Genomic DNA, 20,839 nt, shown 5'->3' on the forward strand with positions numbered 1-20,839 from the left:
AAACACAAAAACTTAAATAATTTCATAAAACATAACTAAACAAACTCGTCTGTCTGCAGTTTCTAAAAATGAGTTTAACACAAATACAGAAAGACACACACACACACACACACACACACACACACACACACACACACCTATAGGGTGTCAGCCACCTGGAAAACTGAATCCTAATAACCTAAACAAAAAAAATCTGTCATCATTATCCTCAACAACAACAAGACGTTTACGCAGCAAATTCAAAATTCACAAAACAGCAGTAAAAGTCATTTTAAAATGCAAAAATAAATTATGTCAGCAAACTAAATAAAATAATTTTACAACTATCTCAAACAGAAAACACACCAAAGTCTCACAGACTAACAATTATCTTTTAGGTGTGAGTGAATCAATAGTTTTCAGAAGCATTTATTAAAAGTTTACGGTCAAAGGGCCCAGTACGCTGCTGAAGTGAAGTGGGTCATTGACCCACGGAGAACGGATCCGGACCAGATCGGGTCTGTGGGCCAGCAGAACCGCGTCTTCTCGTCTCCTGCACACAGCAGTGGGGGGCAGGAGCCTCGGAGGCGTGTGGCTTTAAATGTTCTGTTCAGGCTCCGGAGCCAGATAGATAGGTTCCAGTCGGGCTGATCCAGGATCAGGTTCTGGTTTGATCTGGACTCCATATGTGGATCCATGGAATGCGTTTTCTGGCACGCTTAACGTGATGACTCAGGCTGATCTCGTTCTGAGGTAACTAACGCGCATATTCCCGCGACATCAACACCGTCATCATCCTCCTCCTCCTCACCATCATCTTCTTCATCAGCCCACATTAGTAGAGCTTCACTGTGAAGCTCAGTCCTGCTTAGGAGCACCAGGAGGCGGGCAGATCAGTTCTACGGGAGGACCGGAACCAGCGGGCTTTTACCGGGGCTCTGACCGGACTCACCGGAGGGGAAACAAAAACAGGGTGCGTTTTGTTCCTCCGGAGGGGGGTTGTTACACCTCCGCCTTCAAAGATCACAGACGATGGAATCTGCGGACCGATCAGCTGGAGCGCGTGAGTTGATCTGCTTTAAATCCACACAGCAAGACGCATTGTGTCTGCCTGTGTTTGTTGAACCAGCGCAGAGCCTCACAGCCATGTTCCGGAGAGCAGAGCTCCGTCTCCGTCAGAAATGGGCCGAGCTTAAACGCACACCTCTCCGTTTGGTTGTGAGCTGCGTGTTTCTACAGGAAACGGAGGGTTTTACATCCTCAGAGGGAGATCCTTCAGATCGCGGCTGCCTCTGCAACATCAGCACCATGCTGGGAGATGCTCCGACTGCAGGAGAGCTCCAACTTCAGTCTGCTGCTGATGGATCAGAGAGAGAACATCTGCTGGTTCTCAGAGCTCTAGTTACCCTCAGCTCAATGTGTTTAATTATTACTACTACTAATTATATTAGACTAGAACTTTTCAGTGCGTTAAACCAGAAAGTTTAACATTTGCTACAAAGCTGTTTTCTCTTCTTTTCCTCTCTGGAGACAAACTAAAGGCTAAACATAGGAGCATTCAGACACAGCCTGACCTTTTCTCCAACAATAGATGGACTGGTGTGTATTTGAAGCTCACATCTGTTTCTGAAGCCACACAAAAACAAACATCCTCTCTGCAGCGCTGAGGATCTAACTGATAAACAGGGGAAGTCATGTTATTTTGTTTATGTGAGACCAACATCTGTGCAGATGTTGAAGTAAAGTCAACCTAATATTTTGTGTGTATGAGGTGAAAATCGTCTTATGGGAGAGGCTCCATCCTCTCATGTTTATGAACATCAGAACAGCACGATAGCATGCTGCTTTTGTGTTTTGAATAAATATAAAATAAACAATGTGGAAGAAGTAAACAGAAAATATTACATTAGACCCGGTTAATTATAAAACACCCACATTCTGTTTATTTGTGATTTAAAAAAATCAGTTTAAAGTGAGGTTTTGTAAAGGTTTAATTATGTTTCTCCCTCAGATCATTTTGTGTTAAAAACTCAAAAATGTTATGAATTTAAAGTTTACTTTAAATTGTGTTATTTTCCCTACAACTCGGGCTTTCTGTTAGGTTATCTCATTATCCCAGAACAGGAGTTTAATCAACTATCATGAGGTAATTGTTAGTTTTGTATTTACAACCATTAGAGTCAGCCCAATTAAAGATGGCCACATCAGCTAAGTGACATGGCAAACCAAAAGCAGCCTCAAGGTTACTATAGCAATAGATCAATCAATCAATCAAAGCTTTATTTATAAAGCGCCTTCCGCAACCCTGTCAGGAAGCCCAAGGTGCTGAACATGGTACAGTAGAAGTACAAATATAGTGAATAAATCAAAAATATAAGCAATTCAGAAATAAAAGCAATTCAAATTACAAAATACAAATTACAAAAAAAAAGTGAAACATTCTAGTACAGGACAGATGGGTAAAACAAGGGATAGAGAGAACCAATGAAAACTGTGAAAGAAATTCAACGCAAAGAGGGCCGAATCAATCATGTTCAGGAAACGCCAAGCGGAGAAGGTGTGTTTTTAGGCGACACTTAAAGGCTGGCAGAGATGGGGACAGCCTAACTGAGGGTGGCAACTGGTTCCAGAGAGACGGTGCTAGTACTGAGAAAGCCCGGTCCCCGCGAGTTCGACACCTAGAACGAGGGACAGCGAGCAGGCCTTGTTCAGAGGAGCTCAGAGCGCGTGATGGGGAATGTTTGTTCAGGAGTGTGGCTAGATAGGGGGGAGCACCACCCTGGAAGAAATTGTAAACAAAGACGAGGATTTTGAATTGTGCACGATAGCAAACCGGAAGCCAGTGCAGGGAGGCCAAAACCGGACTGATGTGGTCCCGTTTCCTGGTCCCAGTCAGGACAACCTGTAGGCGATGCAGTGATGACTGACACAACCCTGAATAAAGAGAGTTGCAGTAATCAAGCCTAGAAATAACAAAGGCATGCAGTACCCGCTCCAGGTGGGCTCTCGACAGCATAGGCTTGATATTTGCAAGGCGTCTCAGGTGAAAGAAACTGGACCGGATCACTGAGTTGATGTGAGCCTCAAATTTAAGTCCAGCATCAATTTTCACTCCCAAACTGGTAACAACTGGTTTTGAGTAGGGAGAAAGAGGGCCAAGATCAACATAATGACCCACATTCCTGCTGTTGGGGTGAAAAAACAATGAGCTCTCTCTTTCTCTCATTCAGATGCAGATAGTTGGCCATTAGCCAAGACCACCTCGTTAACACAGGACACAAAGGACTGGATAGAGTGACCTTTCTCTTGACACAACGGAGAGTAAATCTGGCAATCGTCAGCATAGAGATGGATAGATGAGAGTTAATCACAATACGTGATCCAAGTGATGTCTGCATTCCTGTTGTTTTCAGTGAGATTGTTCACATCATTTACAAGATATGACCAAAATCTTTCCCCTCAGTCCACAAGAGGAGGTTTAAATTCTGAAAAGTGATGAAATACCCAACCAGGCCACGAGGAGGCGATTGCCTGGTTGGGTACAAAGAAAGAAGTTGTGATTCTGTTTCATGTGACATCATTTGTTTCCTTTTGGTGTCTGAACGTTTAGTCACAGGACTCTGAGGTTTAACGATAACAGCATCAGGACATGTGTAAGGGGTTAATTTACATCTAAATAATGACCCATAAGACATGAGATTCCATAAAGAATATGGAATCAATCTTGTGGATCTTTGTGTACTTTTAACCAGAAGATTGGAACTTTTTATTGCAGGGATTATGTAACACTTCGTATTAACTGAGAGACAAGAGAAGAGAGAGTCACCCTTAACCCCCAGAGACCCACGGTTGTAATATTACAACATCAGATTTAAGTCTACAAAAATAAACCTTCCCCATTTTTTTTCTTTTTAAAACCACATTTACATTGCTAATAGGTCCTATTGTTCAGTTCTGCAACACTATTGGCTGTTAAAATGTGTAAATAGGCCCGTTTATCTGGCCTCCTAGAGCAACGTGTGAAAGGTTAAAAAAAGATTTTGCAGTTGTTTTCAAAATTTTGGTCTCTGGGGGTTAAAACGTTTAAGAAGATTTATTTCTAAACAATTTTAAACAATTTAACTCTAAATTCTAAATGATGAATGGATCTGGTGTGAATGAGTCGTGAGATGAATGGTGTATGTGTGAGTGATGTTTTAATCAGAACTCTCATATCCAGAGAAGCAAGTCTGAATGATGTTGTGATGTTTTGCTTTAAGCAATGATCAGAGTTTCATAAACACATGAGACGCCATATTGTCGCTCCACACATACCCTTCAGGATGAGACCAACGTACAGAGCCAGACTGCCAGGTCCTCGAACCCCCCTTACGGTACCGGAGCCGATGAAACAGCGTCAGCAGTATGACAGACTAGTCTTTGGATTGTCTCCAGGTAAAAAGCGACAGTTGGTTGACAGCGTCAGATGGACCCCCTTTGGGTCAGTGAGTTAAGCTTTTATTCTGAAAGGAACCGTTGCTTGGTTGGTGAAATGCAACAAAATTTATCCAGCTTGTTGGTTCTTTGCTTAAAAGGAAGTCCGGTTGGCCGGTCCGATACTTTTCTTAGAATGTGGTGAACTGCTTAAGATGGCGTAGGGACTGGTTTTATTAATCTGGATGTTTTGATTTATGGTCGAATCAAAGTTGGCAGATTTATAAACACCACAGAGACTATGCCACACTTCAGAAAGGAAGGTTCTGATTGGATGAGTCAAAGCAATGTGTCATGCGTTTACATTACGTGTCGTCAGGGTGTCTAGTGCAGCTAGATTAAAGTCATATTACTCATTAAAACACTAATCATAACATTGTCATTTCACAGATTGGTCAACATTATATTATTGACTAACACTTTGTTTGATTAGCTTTATTAAAAATAGAGTTCTTTGATTTATTAAAAGGAAAGAGTCTTTTGTCTTCATTCTTCCCTTGAGCTGGAAAGAAAGCAGTTTAGAAGCAAATGCATGACCTCGAGGCAGTCTCATGCAGATTAGTTCTGTGTCAGAGGCATCTGTGTGGAGAAGGTAAATAACCTTCCGTGGAATAGCACCTTCGTCACGTTACACATGTGTGGAGAAACTAGTAAAAAAATGTGCCTCTGTTGTCATTTTCAGCTGCTACTTGAAGTATTTCTTCATCAAATTTCTTTCAGGCCAGAGTTTTAATCTAAGAAAATTTTATGTGAAGAAATGAGGGAGTTGTAGTTGTTTTGATACAGTGTTGAAAGAAGACTGCATCATCTTGATTAACAAGATCTATGAGTTGTGAATGACTATCACTCAAGTTTATGTTGCAGTAAATGCGACCTGCAAACACTAGGTTTTGATATATGATTTAAAATGAAACTATTATTGTGCTTTAAAGGGATACTAAGCAGTTTTGGCTTGCTTTTAGCACCGCTAGTGTTCCGATAGTGAAACCAAAAGTGAAATGTATCTCCTCACTGTGCCATCATGTTTTTTAACACCTTAATCTAACAGCTGAAATGTTTACCCAGCCTTCCTTAGTGTCTACTGGAGTTATTCATAACTACATCAAACAAATCAGCTGTGTTCATGATCTAAATGTGCAGGACATGTGCAGGACAGGTGGTGCCCGCTACTCAGAAGTTACAAGTGCAGTATTCTGGCCAAAGTGGGAGGTGGGGTCTGAGGTCATTTAATCAACCCTGCAAAGGTCATTTTAGCACATACTGGCTCAAGAAAATGATTTAAAAATCTGAGAAAGTTGCATTATGTGCCTTAAATGATATTACCATCAACCTTATTTGTAAAATAATTTTGCAGGTGCTAGCTTAGCCACAAAAAACAGCTAAAGTTCAAAAGCAAAAAGGGCAGCAGCAATGTTAAGTATAGAAAAGGAAACTTTATTATAATTTCCTGCTAAATGAAAGATAAACAAACGATAGAGTGGACAGTGAAGCAGTGGTAAAATGCTGCTGGGGTTGTTTTCCACAAAGGCTGCAGGAAATGGAGCAGAAACTACGAATAAGGACCAGCTTCACCCTGAATCCTGACCGTTATTGTTGGTTCTAAAAATCTCTGACAACCAACCTGACCCAATCTGATAATCCTGCTTTAATCTACCCATCAGTGACCTTACAGAGAGGTCACCAGGTGCAACATCAAGACCTTTATTAGTCTAAAAGGTCTTCATCACTTTATTTGAACCATTCAGCTTCTGTTTTCAGCTCTAGTGAGAAGAGCTAATTTAAGGACATGATTCATACGTTCACCTGCTAATCACCCATCACACAGCCGATGCGCAGAGTCTCCATTGGGCCTCTGCTTGTTTTGCTGTTTTTCTGCCTCTTTAATAAAGTTTTTTCTCTCCACACATTTAAATTGGATCTCAGTAAACCCCATGACGCTTGAAGCTGTTGTATAATCTGCTTTTTAATGTGCTGATTAGTGCCTTTTTTTAAAGGATATGCTGTAAAGTGAGTCCTAATACTCAGGAGGAAAGGGCCTCTCAATCAGACTTTGTTTAGAAAATCTCTCCAACAAGGATCAGCGCTGTGTGTTAAATCAGATGTGGCTTTTACTTTGGAAGAAGTGAGACTGCCATGTCTCTGAGATTATAAATGATTCACAGTCAGAAACAAGCTCGTTCGTTTGTGCAGATAATTGGATCGTGTTTGAACCGAGCCAGCTGACCTTGAGGAGGGCTGCTCAGGAGTCACTCCTCTGTGTGTGTGTGTGTGTGTGTGTGTGTGTGTGATTTTTGGATTGAACAGACAAAGGGTTTTGTTTGGTGCTGACTGAATTAACTCAAAGAAGCAAACAAGAAGCAGGTTCTGTCAGGACGACCTGATCCAAATTCTGAATATTTGTCTGAAAAATGACTATTTTTTTTCTTCTGAGAACAAAATGCATGATCGCCACACGGAGTTCTATAAAATGAGACCTTAGTCGACCAAACATTTTGCAAAAGCCATGAGTGGTTTTTGGTTTTCCTAAGCAGAAACTATTGTAGTTTCATCAACAGAAATTTTTTCTGCCTTTTGCATCTAAACTGTGCAAAACATACAAGTGTTTTTCTGTTATTAGAATATTTTTGCCTCAGACACAATATGATTGTAATTAAATTACATCTCTCTAATCAGAATTTCTCAGCCTCGGGGTTCAGAGCTTCTTCATTCACACTCATAAAGCTCCTCTGAGCCTCTTTATTTGTCTAAGTTACAGTTTTATTTGGCGTTTGTTTTCTCTGGGTGTTACATCTTGTTTTATTTCTCTTCTGATTGTCTCAGTTTCTTGACTTTATGGTTCTTACATTTACGAAGGATTTTCTGCAGTGGCACAAAACAGAAAACATGAAGGTCAACTGCTTGATTGGACATTTGTGGGTGTTCCATGCCCGTGAAAGCTAACGTAGCCTGCTGATCTGCTGAGGACTCACAGGTCTTGTAAACTAATTTCAAACTCATACTCAGGCTCAGTCATCCGTCTCATCCTTTAGAGCCGCAAAAGGGTTTGTACAGCATTTTCTCTCGGAGGGAACCAAACTCTCGCAGACATGAAAAGAGACTTTGATGTGGAAAATCACAAGGGTTCCCATAAAAGATGAAGGAAAGGTGGAAAAAGGCTTTAAAGGAACCAACTGAGAACAGAAGAGCCCTTCTCCCCTTCAAAAAGCAATAAAACCCCATGTAACAGGGAAGTTTGTCCACCGTTTATAAACAGGGAGATGGTCAGCTTCTCGAAAGTAGAGCACTGATTGCACCAGAGTAATACTCCCTCCTTAACAATGGTGTGTAGTGAACATTTGTTGTTTGGCTGAAAGCTGATTATTAATGAAATATTCTGACAAGCAGACAAGTTGGATGATATTTTCAGGCTTTGTTATTTTTCTTCATAATGAGATTTTGGCAAAGACAATTTGCTTTAGTGAAACACAGCTTTGATTTTGTTGTTGCTGCATAATAAAATCACAGTTTGTGAACTTTAAAATCTCTAGTGGAACTCTTGTCTTTTGGTGCCATCTTAAAAAAACTCAAAGCATGTTTGTAAATGATCCATGTCAATAAGTGTGATGTTTAGCGCTCCAAGGTGTAATGGACGCATCACATGAACTGCAGCATTTTAGATGACCTGTTTAAAAGGTCAAGTTCACGGAGAGAACATGTTTTAGTTGTTATTTTTTATTTATGATCAGTCACTTAGAGCTTAACATGCAGGCTGAACTTTAAAATAGCCTTCTACCCCTATTTCCTTTATTAGCTATAGATAGAAAGTAGATGAGGAATGCTTGAGACGGAGTACGCCACACAGATCTACGTCACACTGAAAATTTGCATTGATAAGCTCACCCATCTTGGCTCATGACCGGGGAAGGCTGTTATTGATATAGCATCCACGAGAGAGCAGAGCACGTTTTGGCTAGAAGCTAACTGTTAGCATTAATAACTCCACCATACAGCAGAACTCCACCACTCCAAACTTCTACTTCCTGAAAAAGAAGTGAGAGAGCTTTACTTCCACAGAAAATGACTCACAAGGCACTCATTCATAGAGACCGCAGCAAATGCTTTGGAGAAAAACAACAAATAAATGAAACTATAAGACTCTAACACAGACATACAATTAAAAATGATTTAAATATCCCTTTCAAACCTATTTTGGTCCTAAACACACAATAGTTGTGTTTCCACTTTAGGAGTTCTGTAAAATTTCTCAGAGGGAGGAGATGGCCCCAAAAAGTGTCCTGTCGTGCCGGCCCAGTCAAATAGAGATGTGCCGTGAAGGTCTGGTAAAATCTGAATTTCAGGAAATAACTGCCCTCTCCAAGTTTTGAAAAAATACACATGAGAGAGAAGAGTCTGCTAAAACAACTCTGGTCTTATTTCTCACTTTGGAGGTGTTAGGGATTTTATCAATATGTTTATCATTAAACCCATTTCCTGCAGCTAGAGAGAGGGACAAGAAGCAATAAGGCAGACATACAACCAAATCATGATTTGTGGCAAGTGTGCAGGGCAAATGCCCCGAACATCTGGTCACAGAGTTTATTTATACAAAGAGATAAGAAAGGAATGGGAGTGGATCTTGTGCGAGAGAGAGAGTGAGTGTGTGTGTGTGTGTGTGTGAGAGCGTGAATGCTTTCAGGACATTCAGTTAATAGATTTGTTATTAGGACTAAAGTAATGAAATATAAAATTTCCATAATATAATCCCTCCTGTTTATCTGAATAGGATAACCAAACAAAAAGAAAACAACAACATGAAGAACAAATAAAATAATAAAACACGATAAGGCAAACACGACTGACAATAACATCAAACAGCAGTTTACAGAGATACAAGTGAGATAATGGGAATCAGTTAAATCAACACCAACCTAAACTTAAGAAAAGCCATTTCAGACATATTTAAGTGAATTTACTGTAATGCAACAGTTCTACAATTTATAGCAGTCCCTAGAAAGAGATTGGGAAGGGTTAGCAAAACCATATAATATACAAAAAACATCAGTAGAGTTTATTGAAACATCAGATGAATTTAATTTAAAGCTTCAAGTTGCAGACGAGTCTTCCTGTGAATGAGGAAAAATGAACGTGTAATATTAATTTATGCAGCTCTAACAATGGCAGGATATCGTTCTTCATCAAGGGCTTGTCTCGGTTAGAGAATAGTTTGGAAGGTCAGAATCCTCTTCAGTTGGTCAGGATGGTTTCAGTCTCACGTTGATGAGTTCCTTGAAGTCCAGGTCTGGAGTGCAACAATGGAGTTTGGGATGTGGGAGCGCACAGTTCACCTTCTCAATAGGAAGACGTCAGAGTCCTTCCATGGCGTGTTGAGGCGGTTGTCCAATTGTCAGGGAGCTGATCTTGTCCCCGAAAAGTCCTTCTGATTCTTTGACCGTGAAACCATATTGGAGATTGGGTGCAGGTGATTGAAGTAGTTGATCCTTTTCCAGCGTCTCTTCTTCGCTGTGTCCTGTTGTAGTTGCGTCCAGGGGGTCTTCAGCCGAGGTGGATGCAGGTCACGTTGTCATGTAGATGTGTGGTCAGGAAGGAGCCCCAATCCGTCGTTCCAATTCCAGTTCTAGTACCCCCTCAGATGCTGCTGTCCCAGTCGTTCCATCAGGTGCTGAGAGGCGGCCCAAATGCAGGCCATGAACGTGCACCAACATCAGCAATGCGGTGAAACCAGCAAGCTTGAAGCAGATCTTTATCTTCATCTTCACCGGCGTTGAGACGTGGACCATAGAGGTAACCCACCCCTCTGCAGCTGGACTTCGTTGCCGCTCTAATATCAGTCAGCTAACGTTGATAAGCTTGCAGTGGGATAGATGAATCCAAAATGGCCTCTCAGCAAACTTCACAGCAGTGGGAGTGATGAGGAGTACTTCGAATGGATCTTCTCTGGCTGCTGCAACTGTCTTGCTTCAGCACCTTCATTATCAGCCATCCCTCCGCTTGAGCCATGAGACAACTCATGGCTCACCAGAAACAAAACATAAACAAAACAGGTCAGACACCGGCAAGCATTGTGCCAACCCGATGCAAAAGTTGGACCTCACATAACATGTTTTCTCTAAAAGCTAAAAATACCCACCCCAAGGAACTTGCAATTGCCAGTTTACAACAGCAGGGGGCAGAGCCGTGCAGCACAGTGTGCATAAAACAACAAAACAAAACAAGAAAAAACTAACAAAAAAATGCCATAATCAGTGTAATTGAAAATAAACACAAATGTGATTTACATCACCTAGAAGTAACAGGAGAAATTGCAGTAGAAGAGCTGTTGCAGAAGATTGTAATCTAATGAAATCAAAAAGGATCAACCCAAGGTAAGGTTGCGTCAGAGTACATCAACAATGTACAATGTAACTCAAATGATGTGTAAAATTTGTCAACAGGAGATAAATACTGCTAAATTCAAACTCCGCAAGTTAAATTGGATAGCAGATATATTTAAGGAAAATAAAACTCATTTGTCACATAGAGACAGTGGACGTTCAAAAAAATAAAAATAAACAACTGATGGTGTTCCTGGATACACACAACCCTAAAAGTGTTTGAAAAGATGATAATCGTTTCCGGAAAGGAAAAGACGATCTAATTTGTAATTTGTAAAAATGTAATTTGTCTACAATGGTTATACTACGGGAAACAAGCTATGCTGAGGAAGGGCCCTAATGAGATTAAAGGTCAAGCAGAGGAATACAACCTAAGTGTGATAATGAACAACGAAAGTATTTATATTCACAAAACAACAAGAAATAAACCAAATAAAAGAACAACATAACAGGAGGCCTTTCTCTTCTTATCATAGACTTCAAAGACACTTTTTCTCTTGCGACTCTCAGCCATTTTCAAAAGAACCCGGTGAGAACAGCGAGGAGTGAAGGCGTATCGCTCTGCAAAATGCGCAGAAAGTGAAAACTAACCCATTTTGTATTTATTTCCTATCTTTTGTTAGCTGAGAGAGACAGCACTAGCTCGGGAGGTAGAGCTGGTTGTCCAGTAATCATAAGGCTGCAGGTTCAATCCCAGTTTTACCAGAGAAAGCTGCTGTTGTGTCCTTGAACAAGACACTAAACCCACCTTGCCTGCAGGTGGCGGTCAGAAGGACCAGTGGCGCCTGTGTATGGCAGGCCTCGCCTCTGTCAGTGCACCTCAGGGCTAGGGCTGTCGCGGTTGAGGAATTCCCCCTGCGGTGAAACAGGGTGGCTTAATATTGCAGTGTGCGATATTATTGCAGCACTTTTTTTTATTGCAGTACTATCTAAACATAATGTTTACACATTTAAAAAAGGTTAAAAATTGCCATGCCTTCTTTTATAACACTTTACTGAATGCAGATCAAAGGGCAGTAACAACACAGATCGCAGTAACTTTTGTTTCTCAGACAGTCGGAGTCCGACTGAACTTAAAAACAACAAAATTCAGGAGAAGGTTAAACTTTTAAATGCAAATTTGGCTGCAGCATCTAACAAATAAGAAACAAGTCCCCATTTTGTTTAGTTGTTTAAAATCAAGCATAAAAAATTACATGTACGGGGGGGGGGGGGGGGGGGGGGGACACTATCATTTCACTTTCACACACACGAATGACGGTGATTTATAGCTCGGTCACGTCCTTGTTACCCACAAGGAAAACCAGCATGTTAACCATATACGGTTTGAGAGAGGATCTGAGAGGGGTGGCAACATTTCCAGCAACACTGAAAACCCTCTCGGATGGTGCGCTCGTTGCACTAACGCACACGTACTTGCGTGCGACTCTGGCGAGCAAAGGGAATCTCTCCCGGTCGTTGCTCCACCATGTCAAGGGGGTTTCTTTAGGGTGGATGCATTCCTCCTGCAGGTAGCGAGTGAGCTCCAGCTCGGCTCAAACTCTCTTCGGGACGGTTGCAGAAGCAGTGCTTGTCTGGGACTTCAGCAGGTTTCCGAGCGTTTATTATTATTTTTTTGCCGCTGGTGGCAGCTCTGTCTCGGCCAAGGACTCTGGCTGCGCAGCAGCTGACGTACTGAAAACCAAAATGCTCCCAAAGGAGCGAAGTAACGTTTCGTTTTGATACCAGTGCAGCCATCCTTCTCAACATGCATCATTGAGTTGAATCAAGTTCAGTAATCGCGGTGGCCCATGATGCAGCGCGGTGGGTTTCTTCATATTGCGATATTTCATTTTTGCGGTTACCGTGACAGCCCTACTCAGGGCAGCTGTGGCTATGTTGTAGTTCATCATAACCAGTGTGTGAATGTGTGAATGACTGATTGTGTTGTGAAGCGCCTTGGGGGGGTTGTACAACCGTTAGGTGCTATACAATTACAGGTCTTTTACCATTTAAACCAGAAACGAGCACGTATGATGACGGCCTTGCATGAAAGCTTCACCAGAAGGAATGACAGTTATGCGGACCAACAGTTATGATGGTCCACCCAGAAGAAAAAGATCCTCCCCTATACTTAAGACAGTGGAAATGAATCTGTGGTTCTTTGTTGGAAATAGATAAAAAGGTACATAAGCTGTTTACTCGCCTCATTATAGATTATATTTTAGGACATTGAAGGTTGATAGAGGTGGTCTAAGAGCTGCTTGCTGTTGGCTCTTGTTGTGCAGCAGGATGTGATGGATATGTGTGTCTATAAAGATATCCACGTGGATATATTAAACTCTAAATGTAATTTCCTGCTCAGCTTTCTGAATGCTAGAATATTGCTGTCTCAAACACAGGACTTTACAGGATAAATAACCCTCCCAAAGTCTGGACCAAAATGAGCACCATTTTCTATTTTCCAGTCCAATCTAACTTTATTTAGCTATGTAACACTTTTAATACTGCAAAAAAAAAGTGTTGAACAGCAACGTAAAAAAACAATTACAGTTCTTATACACAACTCATAGTAAAACAGGCCACATAAAATGCTAAAAAACAGTAAAATAAAAACAGCTAAAATTGTATAAAAGGAGGAAAGGTGGTGAGATAATCAAGCATGATCTTGTCTCCTTCTGAGGAGCTTTTAAGATGCTTTAGGAGTTCAGATTTCCTGCAGGATGAAAAGTGTTTTCAGGAAGGTGAACGGAAACAGAAAAGCGGAAGAACCAATCAGAACAGACGGGAAGCTTTGGTCAGGCTTCGGCTGTTAGATTAATATCCACTCAAAGGTTTTCATGCCTCACATTTAAGCTGTTTGGACGTCTATTCACACAAAAAGCAATTTTGATTGAAAGAAACAAGACTGGGTCTCAGAATCAGAGCTGATTTATTGCAGAGTGAAAACATGCCACAGCACTGAGCAGAACAAACTGTTTCCTTTTCAGAAAATAAATCTGTCTGCATCTTCTTCTGCCAACAAATGCTTTTTTTACAGGGAACTCTGGCATGGTGATTTAAAGAAATGTTCAAAAAATGCATCTAGATTTGAGTCATTCAAGCTAACAAAACATGGGAAATAAATACAATGTCTCAGAGTGGTGTTCATCAGGTAAAAAAATAATGAAACATGTCAGCAGAAGTGAATCAGCTGCATTTTCTTTATGTTGTAAAACCTTGGTTCTTTCAGCCGCCTGTGCACACAGGCCTCAGCTCCTCTCTAAGCTCAGTCTTTAGCTGCACTAGTTTGGCACAAACTGTGAATGCTTATTTGTTTTGTCCTTCGTGATGTTTGCAAAGTCTGGATCAGGCCTCCCAGCAGCATCACTGCTGGTCTGATTAGGTTGACTGGAATTAAATAGAACCTGCAGTTGGATAAGTCAGGGCTAAGGCTGATGACAGATACACACAGAGGAAAGAAAAGCTGTGCTTTCCCTTCAGCAGCCCAAATGTTTCATGTATTTATTGAAATGTGATTAATTTTGAGCAAACCCTCTCCATGCCCAGATGGTTCTTCACTTGAGTTCAGATGATCACTTGACTTCCTCTCTCATGATGCTGATATTTGTGGAGTTGAGAGGAAAATGTCAAATACAATTAATTAAATCCACCCCAAGCTAATTTTGATTCTTTTGTTTCATGAGCAGGTCACAGCTTATTATTACAAAAGGCCTCAGCTGGAGTTTACTTTGTAGGCTAATGTGTAAAATTCACACAAAGCAGAAAAATGTTCAGCTTTTATTTGCAGAAGTGATTAAGTGAAGAAGTCTGGGTAGTTTAGGTGCCTTTTTGCCACGGAGCTGGCAGGGAAAACCAACTGAACTGAGGTGAGCTGTGTTAACCCACGCTGTACCGAGCCGTTTTTGGCAGAGTAGTGTTGGAAACCAGCTCAGTGGCGTAGTAGTAGAGTGTCCGCCCTGGGACTGGGAGATTGGGGTTCAAAACCAGTCAGGTCATACCAAAGACTTAAAAGATGGGACCCAACTCCTCCCCGCTTGACACTCAACATAAGGTGGTTAAACCACCAAATAGTTCCCGAGCACAGCCACAGCTGCAGCTCGCTGCACCCGATGGGATGGATCAAATGCAGAAATGAGTTTCACCAGTTTTTGATGATGACTTACAACTACAGAGAGGTTTGAATCCAGTCTAATCTCCAGGCTGGTAACGTACAGCTTAGATTAACGGACAGTGAAGACAGGTCTGGGTGTGAGATAGTGGGTTTTACCTTGTTTAAAAGAAGAAAATTGGACGCAAACCAGCTTTTAACCCTTGAAAAACAATCCAGGACAGTGGAATTGTTGACATTAATGGATAAATTGATTTTGTAGTCATCAGTGTATACAGTGGAGGTTGACAGGTTGTTTTTAGAGAAAGTAAGCTAAAGCCGGGTGTGCACTGTGCAACTTTTTGGCTTTTTTGAGCCGATTTTCCCCTCATGCGAGAATCTTTGAGATCAGGGCGAGTTTTGCATATGCCTTGTGTAGTATACAGATGATTAACAACTCACGACCAGCATCTGGAAGTAGATGGGCGTGACTTGGGCTCCCTATTGTTTAGTACACAAATATTGACAGGATTAGATAAGATCTTCATTTACAATTGGTACACATACATGGAAATTATGGTGCAGAGCTCAGAGCCAAAATTCAGAAATCTGGCATTAGCAGTAAACACAAGTAATAAATGATAATAAAATGAAACAGTAGAATATTATAAGATCATTTCATAATATTTCTGTCAGAATGATCATGTAATGTGAAACTGATGGGAATGTAAATGTTAATAAAATGGAGTTTACTCATTGCTGAGGCGATTTTTGGATGCCACAATCCACTTTGTTCTTAACTCTGCTTGGATTGGCCACAATCTGGCCAGAATAAAAAAAAACTGAGGTTGCTCAAACAGCTTATTATAGCTGATAAAATTTTAGTTGTTCATAACTTTTCCACACAGTCGGTCCTTTAAACATTTTACTCTGTAAACAAAGTCAACTTGAAAATACTAAAATAGATTCAGCCAGACAATGGTTCAATAAACACATTTATGTAGAAATATAACTGTTTGGCCCAGCACTGGGTGCTCCAACATCCTAGTTGCAGCTCAAGAAGCTGTACATCATTAGAAGCAAAATATGAAGAAGTGAGTACAGATTACTCTTTAATTAAAGCCCATAATTAGATTTTTGTGGAATAATCGTGATTTAGAGCTGAGTTGACCCGTGGAAGCAGCCTTAAAACCTGGTTCTGCTCACGACTCAGTGATGCTTTTGTTTCTATTAGAGCCATAAGAACAAGAGGTCATCTATCTTACTGTGTAATTATCTGTGGCCAACACACACACACACACACACACACACACACACACACACACACACACACACACACACACACACACACACACACACACACACACACACACACACACACACACACACACACACACACACACACACATCCTGCCTGGAGACAGAGCTGACATAATTCACAGATAGATAATTTATGCAAAACCTAAATCATTCTCCTCCAACGTGTTTGCGACTGTTCCTTACTCATCTCCCATGTTTCCTGCCTCCGGTTTTATGAAGCCATGATTGCGGTCACATACAGACACATGGACTTTTATATAAGATAAATACAGACTGAATCATTCGATGAGGGGCAAGGGCAGAAGCCCTGCTGGCTGATGGAATATTCATGGATGGCTTTCAAGGGTCAGAAGAGGTAAAACAAAGAGGAGACAGAAAATCGAGGCAATGACGCACTTCTGTTCTGCTCTTGGAGGAAGTTTTACATCTGATTTTCCATTTAGCTCTTAAATAATTTAAAGGACCACTGTGGCAGCAAATGTCAAGTGTTTTGTTTTGTAAGTTTGAGGTCTATTAATTTGTGGCCACAAATGTCTGCTGATGTAGGACATCTGGGGAAGTAAGCTAATTGAATAACTTTAGTAGTATAAAAAGCTTGAGATGCTGTTGATTGGATACAATTTAATATCAATCAGTTAATCAACTTTATTTATTTAGCACTTAATCCTACAATACATGCAACTCAAAGTGCTTAACAAATTAAAAAGTCCCCACATACCCACATTCCTTCCCATCCCCAGAATTTTAAAAACAGTCTGACAGTAAAAACCCCTTTACAACACTCCTCCACCGACACACACGCAAATGAAACAATGAAAAACTTTCATGCAGAGGAGGTCAGACATGTGCAGCATCAGTCTAATTTCTGCACTGTAGCTCAGACAGGATTATCCAAGTTGTGAAGTCGTGCCCCACGTTAAACAGACCTAATGTTTAGGTGAAGTGTACATTAACATGGAGCCATCCTTCACTGCAAAATCCTGTAGTCTGTAGTTTATTTTGGAAACTTCTGCAAAGAATTGAAACACAGCTGCAATTGTTTGATATTTTTTCTTTTTTTTGGAACTTTAAAAAAACAATTCACATCAAACTGCTTCTGGTCTTCTAGCATCCATATGGAGTATCAGGACTAGTACCTTCATCATAAACCTGCCACACCCAGTCCTATCTGCTTCAGCTCTCTGGTGGAGGATCTGCAGCTGATGAGTGCCAATTTAATTTTTTTCATCACAGTTACATAATAACATAAACAGATTATTGTAGAGCTGTAATATCTATATTAGGGAATAAATGGTTTTAAAAACTAGATAAAATATATTATTTTTTATGTTTGAGTCTTTTAAGTGTTTAAGCCAGTTTCTCACTGGGCCACAGAAAGAATTAAAGGGAGTATATTCCATGGGCATTGCCTAGTTTCTCCTGCAGGGACCATACGATGGGCAGAGGCAGTATTTGGAGGAACACACTCATCCTATTAGAAAGGCAGAACTCTGAGGCCTAGTCCACACGTAGCCGGGTTTTTTTTAAAAACGATTATCCGCCCCTCCAAAAACTTGCATCCACACCACCTCGTTTAAAAAAAAAACTCTGTCCACACGTACCCGGATAAATACGTTGTTAAGGACATGCCAGACCTGTAGGCGGCAGTACTTCCCCCGTTCTTAACCGCGTCCTTCGTTTGTGGTCTTCCGCAAGGAGCAGTAATTCCGCTTGCAAAAACAAACAAGCAAAAAGCGCTTGGACGATTGATAAAGTGAGCGCAGCTCTGAGGGCATCCATGCTATCAGCTAGTGTAAACACAGGTCACAGGTCAGCATTTTTTTGTTGCGGAAAGTGACGTTGCGGACCTTAAAACTCCGGTTTTGTCTGTCCACACGCAGACACCCAAAACGGAGAAAACGCAGATCTTCACTTTGGCCGGAGTTTTTAAAAAGATCCGTTTTCGTGTGAAAAAACTCCGTTTTCGTGTGGATGACAGGCCAAAACGTAGAAAAATATCTACGTTTCGGCAGATCCCTGGCTACGTGTGGACAGGGCCTGAGAAACATGAAATGGGCATGGGATGATCCATTTGCAGTTTTGGGATATTGTTATTCATAGTGGTATCAAGTTTTATTCTAAACTATGTATCGCTCATCCTTATTAATGAGTTCTTGAATTATCCTTATTTTGTAGATGTAAACGTTGAATGTCAAGTTTACTGTTTTATTACATACTGTAGTTTCACAGGATGCAAACTTCTGTTTCTCCACTTTCTGATTCACAGAAACTAAACTGAGTTCTATTTGTCCCCCATAGTGCTGTGATTGTTCACATGAGGAAATAGAAAAATCTCATTTTGACACATTTTTGAAACTTTTTTATGAATGCTGTTTGCAATTAGTCACCAGCAGTCGCAGCCCAGTAAGATACTGGTTTTAAAAGGAGTACATGAGTGGAGTAGGCTCACAGTAAAAGTTGAGAGTGATGCATTAAAAGATAGATCCATATAAAGTTAAACAGTTAATCAGTCACATAACCTGTTACAGATTATTTTCTCAAGAAAATTAAAAAGGTATTGCCTTAAGAAAAGAAAATTGTTAAACTAGAATCTGATAGGCTGATTATTTTCTAGTTTTTGGTTGAGGATAAGTTTGAGAGCAACAAGAACAGGACCGTGGGTCACTCTCTGCTGTTTTAATTTATTTTTAGTAATGGTGCAACAGTTTGTGGTTCTGCTTATCAGAAAATTAAATAAAAATAGATAAAGGTTGGTTTAAAAAGACAGATTTTTAAGAGACTTGGATGTTTTTTTGTATTTTCTGTTTGGTCTCACATTACTAAAAATCTGAGTATAAAATAAGTCTGCATCAACAGCATGTGGTGATTAGTTTTATTTATCATTATTTAATTTTGCATTTGAGGGCAACAAAATATATTTCCAAGGGCAGCAAACGGCCCGCCGACCACATTTTGGACGCTCCTGATGCAAACAAACCCTGGCTAATGTTAGAAAATCAAACTACACAAATCATTTCTCATACAGATTGTACCTTAATGCTGAAAGTTCAGATGTTCCTTTCCCTCTAAATGCATCTGTAGTGAGACATTTGAGGCTTACAGCAGCTTGGTGTGCCTGTGAGGAGGCGGGACTTTCAGCCTGACATCCCAAACTTCAGGCTCAGAAATCCAACTTGGCAGCACCCATATGATGTGCCATCATGGCTTCACTTTTCAACTATGAACAATATTCAAAATGTTATGTTTATCCTTTTTACTGCCTCCCTGCTCATTTTTATACAAGAGTAGTGAAATACCTGAGTGTTTAAGGCAGAGACCCCTCGTTCTATCTTCAAAAAAAAAGCCACATTCAGCTATCTTCCTTGGAAGTCCTTCTTTAAAACTGAGTTTTAGCTTCAGATGAGTCACCTTCCTGAGAATAAAGCCCTCTCAATCACTTATTTTCTTCTCTTAAAGACAGAACACTCACACCTCCCACTGCAGCGTCCCGTCTGTGTTCGCTGTTCCCCCACTGATTGTTCTGAAGTCTTTTCACAGGAGCAGAGCTGAGCTACGGCAGTTTGTTTGTTGTGTAACCTTGAACAATGTGTGACGACTGGAGTAGGTGGTTCTACTGTTCCAGGACACCTGGTTGCTGAGGAGACTGAGACAATGTGATGTAACAGCAGCGTAATGTGACCACTGACTCCTTCAGCCCACTCAGGGCACCGTGGAGCAATAATGTGTTCAGGAGCTCCGTGTTTGTGTTACAGTGGGTCTCAAGAATAACAGAGTCACAGTAAAAACACACAAGACAACAGAGAAGAGGTGGGCAGCTATCCTGGTTTGAAACAGGAAGAAGACCAGTGTCTGACTTGGAGTCCTATGGGTCTCTGAGGATTCATGCGTTTCTTTTTGTGTCTCAGGAAAACCAGGTTACCCACTTGCTCCTCGCTAGTTACTGGACCACTCATACTCCCTCCCTCTGGTGCTCCTAAAAATATCTGCTCTGAAGATGTCCTACCTGTGTTCTACAAGGAAACGTCTTGTTGACATTTCCAAATGTCCTTTTATTAGGTCTCGAATGATAAACGTTTTAGAATAAATTACTGTCACCAGGCATGAGATGCAGAAAAAATCAAGTGTGGTTTGGCTGAGGCAGGAAAAATATTCAGATTTGTTCAAAAATGTTGCACAGAGATAAATAGAAAATGCATGATTTGCATCAGTTAAAGGTCAGACTATTAGCATAAATGAACACACCTCTAGTTTACATGGATCTGTAAGAGGTCAGAGTTTGGGTGGATTTTTGTTTTCTGAGTCTGAAGTCTGTAAATATGCTGTCTGTGGCCGATTCAGACGTATTGACAATGCTTATCAGAACCAAAATGCCTTTTTCTGTCTGGACTCGGGCCTCGCTAACAACCTGTCAGCAAACTGACCGAGGATACAAAGACTGATCACGTCAGTGGAATAATCTATGTGTCTGCAGCCGGGTCAGGGCCAAAGCATGGATTGCAATAAACAGCCAGCTTCAAGCAGAGTGACACACAAGCATCTGAGTCAGAGAGAACCCCCAGGATGTGTTTTTACAGAGAGAACTGGTTCTTCTTATGTCACACAGGTCAATTCCTGCAGGACTTTAGTT

At 40.9% G+C, this 20,839-nt stretch overlaps 1 protein-coding gene across 1 annotated transcript in view; it reads left to right on the forward strand.

Annotated features, from left to right (window-relative positions):
- The first annotated feature begins 857 nt into the window (after nucleotides 1–857).
- The window catches only part of tbkbp1 (TBK1 binding protein 1), a 331,337-nt gene continuing 311,355 nt past the window's right edge, over nucleotides 858–20,839 (forward strand). The window contains exon 1 of the mRNA XM_054749384.2: nucleotides 858–1,042. The gene's annotated coding sequence lies outside the window, so the exon portion shown is untranslated. The remainder of the gene's footprint in view (nucleotides 1,043–20,839) is intronic.

Source organism: Nothobranchius furzeri, chromosome 16 (assembly GCF_043380555.1).
Source record: "Nothobranchius furzeri strain GRZ-AD chromosome 16, NfurGRZ-RIMD1, whole genome shotgun sequence".
Lineage (NCBI taxonomy): Eukaryota > Metazoa > Chordata > Actinopteri > Cyprinodontiformes > Nothobranchiidae > Nothobranchius > Nothobranchius furzeri.